The sequence below is a fragment of the Heterodontus francisci genome, chromosome 4 (genome assembly GCF_036365525.1).
Source record: "Heterodontus francisci isolate sHetFra1 chromosome 4, sHetFra1.hap1, whole genome shotgun sequence".
Taxonomy (NCBI): domain Eukaryota; kingdom Metazoa; phylum Chordata; class Chondrichthyes; order Heterodontiformes; family Heterodontidae; genus Heterodontus; species Heterodontus francisci.
In genome coordinates this window covers 60,645,097-60,657,844 of record NC_090374.1, presented here as the reverse complement: position 1 = coordinate 60,657,844, position 12,748 = coordinate 60,645,097, and the positions used below count along the sequence as shown (strand labels likewise).

The 12,748-nt window shown below is 45.7% G+C and overlaps 1 long non-coding RNA gene across 1 annotated transcript; it reads right to left on the bottom strand.

Annotated features, from left to right (window-relative positions):
• Positions 1-951: 951 nt before the first annotated feature.
• LOC137368679 (uncharacterized) lies at positions 952-12,220 on the bottom strand. The gene is made up of 2 exons (XR_010974802.1): positions 12,112-12,220; positions 952-1,476 (listed from the first exon to the last, which is right to left on the bottom strand). It is a non-coding gene; the product is annotated as an uncharacterized lncRNA (long non-coding RNA).
• Between the last annotated feature and the right edge of the window lie 528 nt (positions 12,221-12,748).

Below are 12,748 nucleotides of genomic sequence, written 5' to 3'. Positions count from 1 at the left end.
GTGTTGTAGCTCTACTGGAACAGCTAGGCTAGGGGCGCGGCTAGTTCTGCAGCACAATACGGTGTAATAAATTGAAAGAACTACACGTAAATCACTGTTTCATCTGGAAGGAGTGTTTGGAACTTTGGATGTTGAGGAGAAGGAGATAAAAGTGCAGGTGTTGCATCTGCTACACCTGCATGGAAAGGTGCCATGGGATGGATGTTGGGGTGATAGAGGAGTGGAAATTTGTTCACTTTTGCTACATCATGCTTTCCAGGAATGGGACCAGCAGCACTGGAAGTAGCTGTCTCATGTGACTAGGTGCTTCATTTAACTCATAATGAGGTAGGCAGCCTCTCAATTATATTGAATTGATACCTGGGCTTCCCACTTGCCTTGTTTCTGCCTGCCTGATACCTGCCCAAGTTAAGATCGGGCTTCTGCATTAGGGGGATAATAGTTGGGGAAGAGTGCTGTATCCAAAACGGATGCAGGTAGCTTTACTGCACTGCCTATTTTAAATGGGTGATCACCTATCAAAAATATGAAGAACTAAAGGTTGACTTATTTTAGAAGGCCTTAATGATGGCACTATGTAAAAAGCAAAGTCACTTTCTGTGACAGAAATGCTCTGCAAATTGGGTTAACAACAAGTCTAAGGCCTACTCAACCAACTTTACACTCCTCCAATTATTGGATCATCATGACCTGTGAACCCAATCACACTTTTAGCCCTATAAAATGAGACAGATTTTTCATTCCATCGATAACCCTTTCCCAACCGACCATGGATAACTTATGGTATCATGGACTCCTTCTTTATTTTTTATCAGTTGCAAAGTCATCGATAAAACTTTCAAGAAGATAAAAGCCATAAAAACTCTCCCTAACCAGCCCCACCTTACAAATTTATTGAATAGGAAATTCCAGAACATCCGTCTAATACTACCAAACCCTCACTGGTCAATAGTCATTCAATAGTCATTTATTTAACTGTTCCATTAAATATATGCGCTATATAGTTTTAGAATTTGGTAAAACTCGAAAAACCTGATACATATTATTCACAATGACCTTTGAATTTGCATTTAAGTTTCTTAATGCATTACAACATCTTGCTGTTAAGCAGTTAGGGACTGACACGGTCTTCTTTGGCCTCCTTATCTCGAGAGACAATGGATACGCGCCTGGAGGTGGTCAGTGGTTTGTGAAGCAGCGCCTGGAGTGGCTATAAAGGCCAATTCTGGAGTGACAGGCTCTTCCACAGGTGCTGCAGAGAAATTTGTTTGTCGGGGCTGCTGCACAGTTGGCTCTCCCCTTGCGCCTCTGTCTTTTTTCCTGCCAACTACTAAGTCTCTTCGACTCGCCATATTTTAGCCCCGTCTTTATGGCCGCTCGCCAGCTCTGGCAAACGCTGGCAACTGACTCCCACGACTTGTGATCAATGTCACAGGATTTCATGTTGCGTTTGCAGACGTCTTTAAAGCATAGACACTGTAAAAGAACAGAAACCATGAAATTACACAAAAAAAAATGACCATTTCTGTTCAAAGCAAAGATCCACCTGATTCAAATTTTGACATGGTGTAGCTATTGTACTGAAGCTTCCAGTGGGTTAACCCTGCTGTTTTCAATTTTTGGTTGACATCACAGAAAAGAAAGGCAGGCACTAGCGTAAACTAGGTGAAGATTACTTTCTCCCAAGCACATCACATGTGGAGTACACCAGATAGCTACCACGTGTAAGCAACTGCAAAGAGCACAGCAACTGACCTTATTTGTTCCCTCCCTATCTAGAACTCTCCAGCATTCATTTCACAATCACTGAAGTGAAAACAATGAAATGTAAAATCTTAAAGCTAATTAATTTACATATAGCAGACTGGGTAGTTAGTGCATTACATTTGACCAAGTTCAGACACTTTAGGCCTGATATTAACGCAGAACAGAAATCATGTGAGCAGGAACCAAGCTGAGCTCCATACCACCCTGACCTTGGCAGCATGAAGCTTGGGCCATATTGTTGTTGTTGGAGCTGTGGGCTTACAAGTCCCCCGGTCCTGATGGACGTCATCCTAGGGTCTTAAAAGAAGTGGGTAGTGAGATAGCTGATGCATTAGTTTTAATTTTCCAAAATTCCCTAGATTCAGGGAAGGTTCCGCTAGACTGGAAAATAGTGAATGTAACTCCTTTATTTAAAAAGTGAGATAGAAAGCAGGAAACTGCAGGCCAGTTAGCTTAACATCTGTCTTACGGAAAATGTTAGAAGCTATTATTAAAGACATTATAGCAGGGCACTTAGAAAAAAATCAAGGTAATCAGGCAGAGTAAACATGGTTTTGTTAAAGGGAAATCATGTTTAACCAATTTATTGGAGTTCTTTGAGGGAGTTACATGTGCTGTGGATCAAGGGGAACCGATGGATGTATTGTGCTTAGATTTCCAGAAGGCATTAGATAAGGTGCCATATCAAAGGTTATTGTAAAAAATAAAAGCTCATGGTGTAGGGGATAACATATTGGCATGGATAGAAGATTAGCTAGCTAACAGGAAAGAGAGAGTAGGCATAAATGGGTCATTTTCTGGTTGGCAAGATATATGTGCCAGGGCCTCAACTTTTTACAATTTATACAAAGGGACCGAAGGGATGGCTGCTAAATTTGCTGATGCAACAAAGATAGGTAGGAAAGTAGGTTGTGAATAGGACATAAGGAGGCTACAAATGGATTAAGTGAGTGGGCAAAAATCTGACAGATGGAGCATAATGTGGGGAAAATGCAAAGTTGTCCATTTTGGCAGGAAGAATAACAAAGAAGCACATTATCTAAATGGTGAGAGACTGCAGAGCTCTGCGATGCAGAGGGATCTGGGTGTCCTAGTGCACGAATCGCAAAAGGTTAATATGTAGATATAGCACATAATTAGGAAAGCTAATAGAATGTTATCATTTATCATGAGGGGAATTGAATACAAAAGTAGAGAGGTTATGCTTCAGCTATACAGAGCATTGGTGAGACCACATCTGGAGTACTGTGCACAGTACTGGTCACCTTATTTAAGGAAGGATGTAAATGCATTGGAAGCAGTTCAAAGAAGGTTTACTAGACTGATACCTGGAATGGGCAGGCGATCTTATGAGGAAAGGTTGGACAGGCTAGGTTTGTATCGCTAGAATTGAGAAGAGCAAGAGGCGACTTGATTGAAACATATAAGATCCTGAGGGGTCTTAACAGGCTGGATGTGAAAAGGATGTTTCCCCTTGTGGGAGAATCTAGAACCAGGGGTCACTGTTTAAAAATAAGGGGTCGCCTGAGATGAGGATAATTTTTTTCTCTCACATGGTTGTGAGTCTTTGGAACTCTCTTCCTCTTCCTGTGGAAACAAAGTCTTTGAATATGTTTAAGGCAGAGGTAGAGAGATTCTTGATAAGCAAGGGGTTGAAAGGTTATGGGGGGTAGGTGGTAATGTGGAGAAATCAGTTCAGCCATGAACTTATTGAATAGTGGAGCAGGCTCGAGGGGCCGATTGGCCTACTCCTGCTCCTAATTCATATGTACGTATATTAGCTACTGCACTTCATCTGCAAGGCCCTGGTTCATAGCCTGCTCGGCACTGGCTGGAGCAGAATTTTGGACAATAGGAGGCCACTGATATCATTGGAGCCTTTTTGCTTGCTGAGAAAAGCTGGCTGAATTGGAAGACAGCAGAAACAGAATGGGATGACGGTCTGTAAGTTTTCGCATCAATTTTAACTGCACCTGGTTCAAATGGCCCCTTATATGTTTTGGTTGCTTAGCAAGATGGCAAACAAAAATCAGCATCGTAAACAATTGCATCAAAAACTCTTGCAAGTTACAGAAACTTAAATTGAATGCTTTCAAACATTATATTACTCAACTAATCATTTTCATTACAAGCCCTGAATTTCGTGTAATCTGCAATGTTGTTGCTCCTTTAAAATAGTGTTAGCTTTGTCATTGAGAGGGAGCTGCATGGAAGTTTCCTGGGGTAGTTCGCCAAATCCCTCATCAGCAATATCCTGTGGGTCTCCATTGATCAGAAACTTAACTGGACCAGTCATATAAATACTGTATCTACAAGAGCAGGTCATAGGATGGGAATAATATGGCGATTGACTCACCTCCTGACTCTCCAAAGCCTCTCTATCATTGACAAGGCACAAGTCAAGACTGTGATGGAACATTCCCACTTGCCTCAATGAGTGCAGCTCCGACAACAATCAGGAAGCTCAACACCATCCAGGACAAAACAGATGGCTTGATTGGCACTCCATCCACAGCCTTAAACAGAGACGGTAAGCAAATACATGGGCTGAATTTTACCAGCCTATGGAGATGGGATGAGAGGCAGGAGGCCTTGTAAAATGGTGACAGAAGGCTTCGGGAGGGGAGCGCAACATCTTCCCATCTCTATGGGATATTCTCAATGGCGGGAAAGTCAGCGGTGTGGCTGCCCACTAATCAGAGGCAGGCTGCCAATTAAACCAATTAATGGCCACTTCCTGCCCCTGCCGGCATTTTACTTGTATTGGGACAGGTCCTCGCTGCATGGGGGGACTACCAGATAAACCATGGCTGCCTCCCAGTGGGGTCCCAGTGGGGGGAGGGGGTTCCTTCCTTAATGGCCGATCCATGGCCCATGCAGCGGGTATATCTAGCGGCAATGGCCACCTCCCTGGCTCCGCTCTTGCCCTGGAGGGTTCATCCCTCCAATCGCCAGGTCCTGCCTGCCTGGCACTGGCACAGTAAAAAAATCTTACCTGGCGTTTGAGGGTGCCTCAACATATCAGTGGCACTGCTGAGGCAACCACTCTGATGGGCAAGCAGGCGGTCCTGATGGCGGCCTCTTAATGGCCGCCACCAGTAAAATCCCGCCTGGGATTCTGCCGTTCACTTAGATGGGCTTGGGTCCCGCTTTCAGTCCCGGCGGTGGGACAACCTGGGATTTGGTAAGATTCCATCCTTTGGGTCTGTCTTTACAGTAGAAGACTCCAAACGCATAGCAGAAATATCAGGGAACCAAAGGTCTAATGAGACGGAGGAACTTAAAGTAATTAACATTAGTGAAGAAAAGGTACTGGAGAAATGAATGTGATCAAAAGCTGACAAATTGCCTGGACCTGATGCCCTTCATTCTAGTGTTCCAAAAGAGGTGGCTGGATCGATAGTGGATGTATTGGTTATGGTCTTCCAAAACTTCCTAGATTCTGGAATGGTCCCAGTGGATTGGAAGTTAACACAGCTATTCAAGATAAGAGGGAGAAAACAGGGAACCACAGGCCAGTTAGCTTGACATCAGTCATCAGGAAAATGATGGAATCCATTTTTAAGGAAGTGGTAACCAGGTACTTAGCAAATCATAAGTTAATGTTTCAGGTCTGTGACCTTTCATCAGAGTTCTGATGAAAGGTCATAGACCTGAAACATTAACTTTGCTTCTCTCTCCACAGATGCTGCCAGACCTGCTGAGTATTTCCAGCACTTTTTGTTTTGTTTCAGATTTCCAGCATCTGCAGTATTTTGCTTTTACTTAGCAAATCATAATAGGATTAGGCAGAGTCAACATAGTTTTATGAGAGGGAAATCATGTTTAACAAATCAGTAAGAGTTTTTGAGGTTGTAACATCAGGATGGGTAAAGGGGAAACAGTAGATGGAGTATATTTGGATTTTCAAAACATTTGATAACGTGCCACATAAACAGTTGTTGCACAAGATAGAGGCTCATGAGTTTCGGGGTAAAATATTCACATCGACAGTGGATTGTTTAAAAAACAAAAAACAAAGATTAGGAATAAATTGGCAGGCTGTTACTAGTGAGGTGCTGAAAGGATCAGTGCTTGGGCTTCAGCTACTTACAATCCTGGTAAACCCTCTCTAACAGCATTGTAGGTATACGTACGCCACATGGATGGCAGTGGTTCAAGAAGACAGCTCATTCCCACCAGCTGATTGTACAAGGACTAGGGGCACAAATTTAAGGTATAGAGGAAGGGATGCAGGGGGATGTGAGGAGGAACATTTTTATGCAACAAGTGGAATTCACTGCCTACAATGATGGTGGAAGCAGAGACGATGAATGATTTCAAAAGAAAATTGGATGGGCACTTGGGGGAAATAAACTTTCAGGGCTACAGGATAGAGCGGGGGAATGGGACTGCCTGGATTGCTCTACAAAAAGCCAGCATGGACTCAATGGGCTGAATGGCCTCCTTCTGTGATGTTATGACTATGACTCTATGGCCACCACCTTCTTAAGGGCAATTAGGGATGGACAATAAATGCTGGTCTTGCCAGCGATGCCCACATCCCAAGAATGAATAAAAAGAGTTCATTTGGATTTCGCTCAGTGTAAGCTTGAGGCAAGTTGTCAGTCAGTGCCAGTGCCACCTCTCTCTAGGTGACACAAGTAATAATTTTTGTAACTTGGTGGCACCCACACCCAGGCATCTGTTCATCCTGCCTTCAATGTCCCCATTTCTGGCACTTTAATATTCATAATTCTTTCCCAGTATATTAAAACTATGGGTAAAACTTGTGGCAAAGACAGGCCACTGGAGCAGATATCCTCCTTTGCAAGCCCCTTGTTCCATATAAGGAGAATGCCAGGCAGCTCGTGATCATGCACGTAGCCTTGCTGTGGTCAGAAGCCTCCAGGTTACTGACTGAGTACTTGCATTATCACCCTGGGCATCCCTGTGAAGCACCACTCAGCCATAACCCTCCACCCACTTCTCCATCTCTTTAACCCCATCGGCATGACACTTACCCATTCTTGCCTTCTACCTTCCTTTCTTGCAGATCTATCACAGCGAGGGGTAGCAGAGAAGGAGGAAGATGGTAGTGACCAGGATGATACGGATTCAGCTACACAGGAGTCAGCATGATATTGCCATCCCTTAGGGCAGCAGCATATGCTAGGCCTCCAGTCATTCCCCTCAGAGCCTCATGCCAGTGGAGCATAGGAAGGGAAACCAGCATGTTTCTTTTAAAGGCTGGGCCCCTAATCCCTGCGTTTCTGTCCTCTTTGGCAGAACTAGGACATCATCTTGTCCCCTGGTGAGTATTTACCAGTGCCATCCTCTCCACTTGCCTCTGCTCCTGCTCACTTGGAGGAGAGGCTTGTGAAGTGGAGGAGGGAAGGATTGCTAGTTTTGGGGTTGAAGTCTGGTGCCACAAGGCAATGAAGAGTTTTAGAAAGATGCGCAGGGGAATCTTACCTTGACAGTGATGATAAGGCCATTAAATTTCTTCCAGTACTGTAGCCAGGTCCTAGGATGTATGCTGCTGCATTAATCTGCCTAGCCACATCTCTCCACTGCTGGCTAATTTTCTGGGGCATTTGTCATCCATCTTGGGACCTCCTTCCTATTCCTTACTCATTCCCTGAAGACCTCCATGGCAGTATCTGAAAATAAGAGTTATCATTTTTCCTGCTGCCTCCGTAGTGCTCTGCCTGCTCATCACTGAAAATGTCACCTTTCCTGTAAGAGTTGCAGGCTGGCTTTAAAAAGTGGCAGGCCTGCTGGAGATCCTATTGTCCCAAATGGTGCACTGATTACAAGTGGTGTGATTAGTGCTGGCCGCATGTCTCCTGTTTTTAACTGAGGCCTGACCATAAAATTCCATCGGGCCTGCTGCTGAGCCTGTCATTGGGCACCCACTGCCCGCCTGTCTGCACCACAAAGGAAAACTGGCTGGATAGTACTTTATGCCTTTATTTCTGTCCATCCACTGCACGTTAACTGAAGCCTATATTGGGATAAATGTGATGCAAGAAAATGATGGACTTCAATTACTGTGGTATCTACTAAATACTTTACAAGGCACAGCATGTACTATATTTTAAAACCCACAGTAACTACTGATATAATAGCCATGTTCAAAGTTTAAGAATGCACTAACTGGCTAAAACCCAATTGTGTGACATAAAATTTTTTGCTATAGCCCATCATATAGTTCCAGAAGGGAAAGAACCCAAAGTACCAGCCATGAGTGAGCAACAAAATGAAAAGTCATTGTTTTCTGTCAATCAGCAGTTAGAGTTATTTCCCACTGATGTGTTTATATTATCAGTCATCGAGTCATGATGACACAGAAGGAGACAATTTGACCTCTCGAGTCTTGTTTTCTAGTTTATTTGTGGCATTGTGAAAGACAAAGGAAAAAAGTACTTGCATTTATGGAAGATTAGGTAGTGGAATTGAAGGCATTTTTCTTCAAAAGGTACTGCAGTCCTAGACAGATGTACCACCTCTTTCGATTGAGTCCCACAGTGTCATCAGCAGCTTAGTTATTGAGACTGTGCACATATAGGGCTGGATTTTACCAGCTCTCTAGGGACAGGCTGGGAGATGGGGAAGGGGGGCGGGGCGCATAAAATGGCGAGAAAAGGCAGTGGGTGGAGTGCTTGTCGCCTTCCCACTGCCAAGGCATTTTATCAGCGGTGGGGAAGGTGAAGGACGGCCCTCCTGCCCAGAGGCCAATTGAGCCACTTAAGTCACCAAGTAAGGGCCTTTTCCACTGCCGCTGGTATTTTATCAGTAGTGGGTGTGCTCTCTGCCCTGTGGGCAGACAGCCTGCTGAACCCTGGCAGCCTTCCTGCGGTCTCAGTGGGGGGGGCCTTCCTCATTAGGCACCCTGTGGCTCACAGAGAGGCCCCCCCCTCACCCCGGCGGCAATGGCCGCCTCCGTGGCAATAATCCCCCACCAACCCCCCTGTCTTCACAAACCCCCAACCTCCACACCCACCTCAGTTAGGTGCAGTTCCAGCAGCCACTGCTGTTGGTGGCACTCCTGAGACTGAAGCACTGCTAGCCCTCCAATTGTCCGGCAGAGCTTGGAGGTGGGCTCTCATCCCTTAAAGGAACAGGAGCTCTGACAGAAACTAATTAGTTGCCAACTGGGTCTAAAATGTGGCCAGGGGTCCCAAAAATGGCAGAGGCGGGGTTGCTCCCAGCTTTCAGGTGTCATTGGGGCCCCCGCCACCCTGGCAAAAGTCAGCCCATTGTGTCGGCCTTAGTGATTCCTAACTACAAGAAAGCACTATTAGATAAATATTTCAATTCTTATTATTGAAATATTCCTGTCTATGTTTTTGCACTGCCGTCAGCACAATTGCACTGGAGCAACAGGAAAGAATGGCACCGGAAGAGTAAAGAATTTAAGTGACTGCTCCCATATCACTGGAGCTCATGGAGGGTGTTACGACCAGGTGAGAAAGGGGTCTATGGTTCCCTTTCAGCCTTCACCTGGTCTTAGCATAACAGGGTTTAATATTAAACACATCGTGTTTTTAGCTCCCCCTTGCTGAATCCTTGTTCACTGCTTTCCAATTATAAGGCAACAAAACCAGCACAAACAGGTTTTCTTAGGTTTAAAGAAGAAAGGTTGAAATTTATTAAACTTCAACTTAAACTCGAATTCGATTAATGCCTACAGATAAACGGCGCGCCCACGCTAGCATGCAGATGTGATACACACATGTAGATAGAGACAGAACAGCGCAGAAGAAATAAAGTGGAAAATTTTGAGTCAATCTCTGAAGAGGGTTTTTGTTACAGATCTTCGAGCTCACTGTAGAGTCCTTGATTGTAGGTATATCTTTCTTTTCGTTGGGGCCCAGTATTCTTCTTAAACCTTATTCACTGTAGGAGACTTTTCTCTCTTGGGGTTCACGTGCCTTCGGTGGATTTGCAGTTCCGTGAGAAAGAGATGGGAGCAGACAGGAGAGACTGTGGTGAGCCAGCCAGGAGAGGTCTTTACAGCCCAGGAGCAAACAGACACTCTCAGTTCAAACTGTTTGTACAATTCAGAAAACCAGGTTGCCAAGCAGGTTAGTCACATGACCATCTGGTCTAACCACATCTATTTGTGGATTCTCTGGTCTTAGCTGACCCTAGAATGTCTCTTCTTACACACAATCTCAAAGTCATTGTGGGTTAAATTGGATAAGGGAAGTAACACCTTTGTCTCCACCAGCACTGTCTGTTGATAAGCAAATGTCTTTCCAGCCAGGGGCCTGATGATCTTTTGAACAAGTCCTTTCTTCACTTAAGCAACAGTTTTCAAATCGATGTTCATATGACAAAATTAATGTGCCTCATTCTTAGCAGTTGGGGTCTAGCATGACAAGGGTTAAAAAAAATGAAGACAAATTTTTTCCTTTCCTTTTTTTTGGTGAATGTTGTGCTGTTCAAGATGAATGACTATTGTGTTGAAAAATCTAGTATCAGCATTAAAATCCCAGGTCAGATATAACAAAGTTGGATGCCGAGGAAACTCCATCTACTCTTCCCAAAGTGCCTCAGCACAACCCTCAAAAGGGTTGGATCAGAGTGCAATTTTCCATTTCCCACACCAGCCTTCCTTGTTACCTTTCTGAATGAGATTGTCAATTCAGTGCCAAATTAGGAGCCATTGTGTTCTGGGGATCCATGCCCGCTAGAACTGAAAATGTACAAACTCATTTATTTATTTTATTTAGAGATACAGCACTGAAACAGGCCCTTCAGCCCACCGAGTCTGTGCTGACCATTAACCACCCATTTATACTAATCCTACATAAATCCCATATTCCTACCACATCCCCACCTTCCCTCAATTCCCCGACCACCTACCTATACTAGGAGCAATTTAGAATGGCCAATTTACCTATCAACCTGCAAGTCTTTGGCTGTGGGAGGAAACTGGAGCACCCGGCAAAAACGCACACAGTCACAGGGAGAACTTGCAAACTCCACACAGGCAGTACCCAGAATCAAACCCAGGTCACTGGAGCTGTGAGGCTACAGTGCTAACCACTGTGCCACCCATGCAGGACATTTGCTGCTAAACAAACCATTGCTAACATTCTCACCTCTCTGCTTTCTCTCCTTGCAGGAGAAGAGAGCAGACAACTTGGAGCGAGGCAGAAACCCAGGGGATTGCGTGGGGGGTGAGTGGTCGTCCAGTAACAGATACCTTATTGGCCACTAGCAATGTGTGCCCACCTGCTCTACTGGGAAGGAGGCCTTGTTCCAGGAGGCTGCAGATGTCAGCAGTGACCTGCCTTGAGAACCTGAGTTGCATGATGCCCTGGTACTCAGACACATCGAGAGAGCTGATCCTCTGCCTATAGACACTGTGTTGGGGGTCTCGTCTCCTTCGAGCTGGATCTTGCTGTCCATCCCTCTACCCCGTGGAGGGGCAATAGGCTGAGGAGAAGGAAGCTGGTGCTGCTGCTGTTGTTGGTGGTGTTGCTTCGCCTCTTGTCCCTCATCAGAGATGCAAGGTGCAGCTGCATAAGCTGCTCCCATGCTGTGGTGAAGGCTGGCATCAGGGAAGTGCAGCTGCAAGTGAGTGAGGTGCTAGACAGTTAAAGTGCCTTCCAAGACGTTGGCAATCAACTTCCAGAGAAGTGCTTTGAAAAGCAGCTTGTCACCTGTCCATAGCTGGAACTCTTCAGTGTAACTGATCAAAGACTTCCCAGCTTGTTAGTTTCACTGAAGAAGTTCTTCCTACTTTGCACTGCATCGGTGACTCTGGCAAGTTACTGACAGGTCGGGAAACAGATGTCCTAGAAATCCAGAAGTGAGGGATTAAACAGTTCCTAATTGGTTTTTTAAATACCTTAATTACTTACCTGACAGATCCAAGGGGGTTCCCCATTCACTTTCAATCCCACCCCAGTGAAAGCCGGAGTGGGAGGAATGATGTCGGGATCCCGACCTGACATCACTTCTAGGAGATTTAGTCCCCCACACACAAGCCAACCCGCCTCCCATTGCCTGAGAAAATTCCCCCAAAGTGTCCAGAGAGGACTGACCCGTGATGTTGAACATCAGAGAATATTTAACAATATGAATGGTGCTGGGCCTTCTTGAACCACCGCAGTCCTTGAAGCACTGATTCTTCCATTATAGGGCCGGACCTTGTGCTCAGCCTGACGTCAGGTTCTGTGGCGGTGGGGGGAGGGGAAATGGGGTGCTGGAGAATTGGAGCGGCAGCGGCTGCCATGGAACCCAACGCCCGGGTTGCTGGGCCTGATATTCCTGGCAGCGGGGAAGCTCCGTGGCGTCCCTTCTACTGCTCTGCGACAGGACCCAGGTATAAATATTTAAAACACCGACCTGCATACATTACCATGTCACCTGACGCAATCTATCCATTTGTTCCTGATCTTCAGTGCGATGTGAGGCAGTTTGTGCAGAGGGAAGTGGGGGAGTGGTCACCGCCGCATTTTGCATATAAGGAAGTGGGGGAGGGGTCACCGCTGCAGTTTGTAAATAGGGAAGAGGGGGAGGGGTCACCACTGCAGTTTGTATTTGGGGAAGAGGGGGAGGGGTCACCACTGCAGTTTGTAAATAGGGAAGAGGGGAAGGGGTCACCACTGCAGTTTGTAAATAGGGAAGAGGGGGAGGGGTCACCACTGCAGTTTGTAAATAGGGAAGAGGGGGAGGGGTCACCACTGCAGTTTGTAAATAGGGAAGAGGGGAAGGGGTCACCACTGCAGTTTGTATTTGGGGAAGAGGAGGAAGGGTCACCACTGCAGTTTGTGTTTAGGGAAGAGGGGGAGGGGTCACCACTGCAGTTTGTAAATAGGGAAGAGGGGGAGGGGTCACCACTGCAGTTTGTATTTGGGGAAGAGGAGGAAGGGTCACCACTGCAGTTTGTGTATAAGGAAGAGGGGGAGAGATCACCACTGCAGTTTGTATATAGGGAAAAGGGGGAGAGATCACCACTGCAGTTTGTGTATAAGGAAAAGGG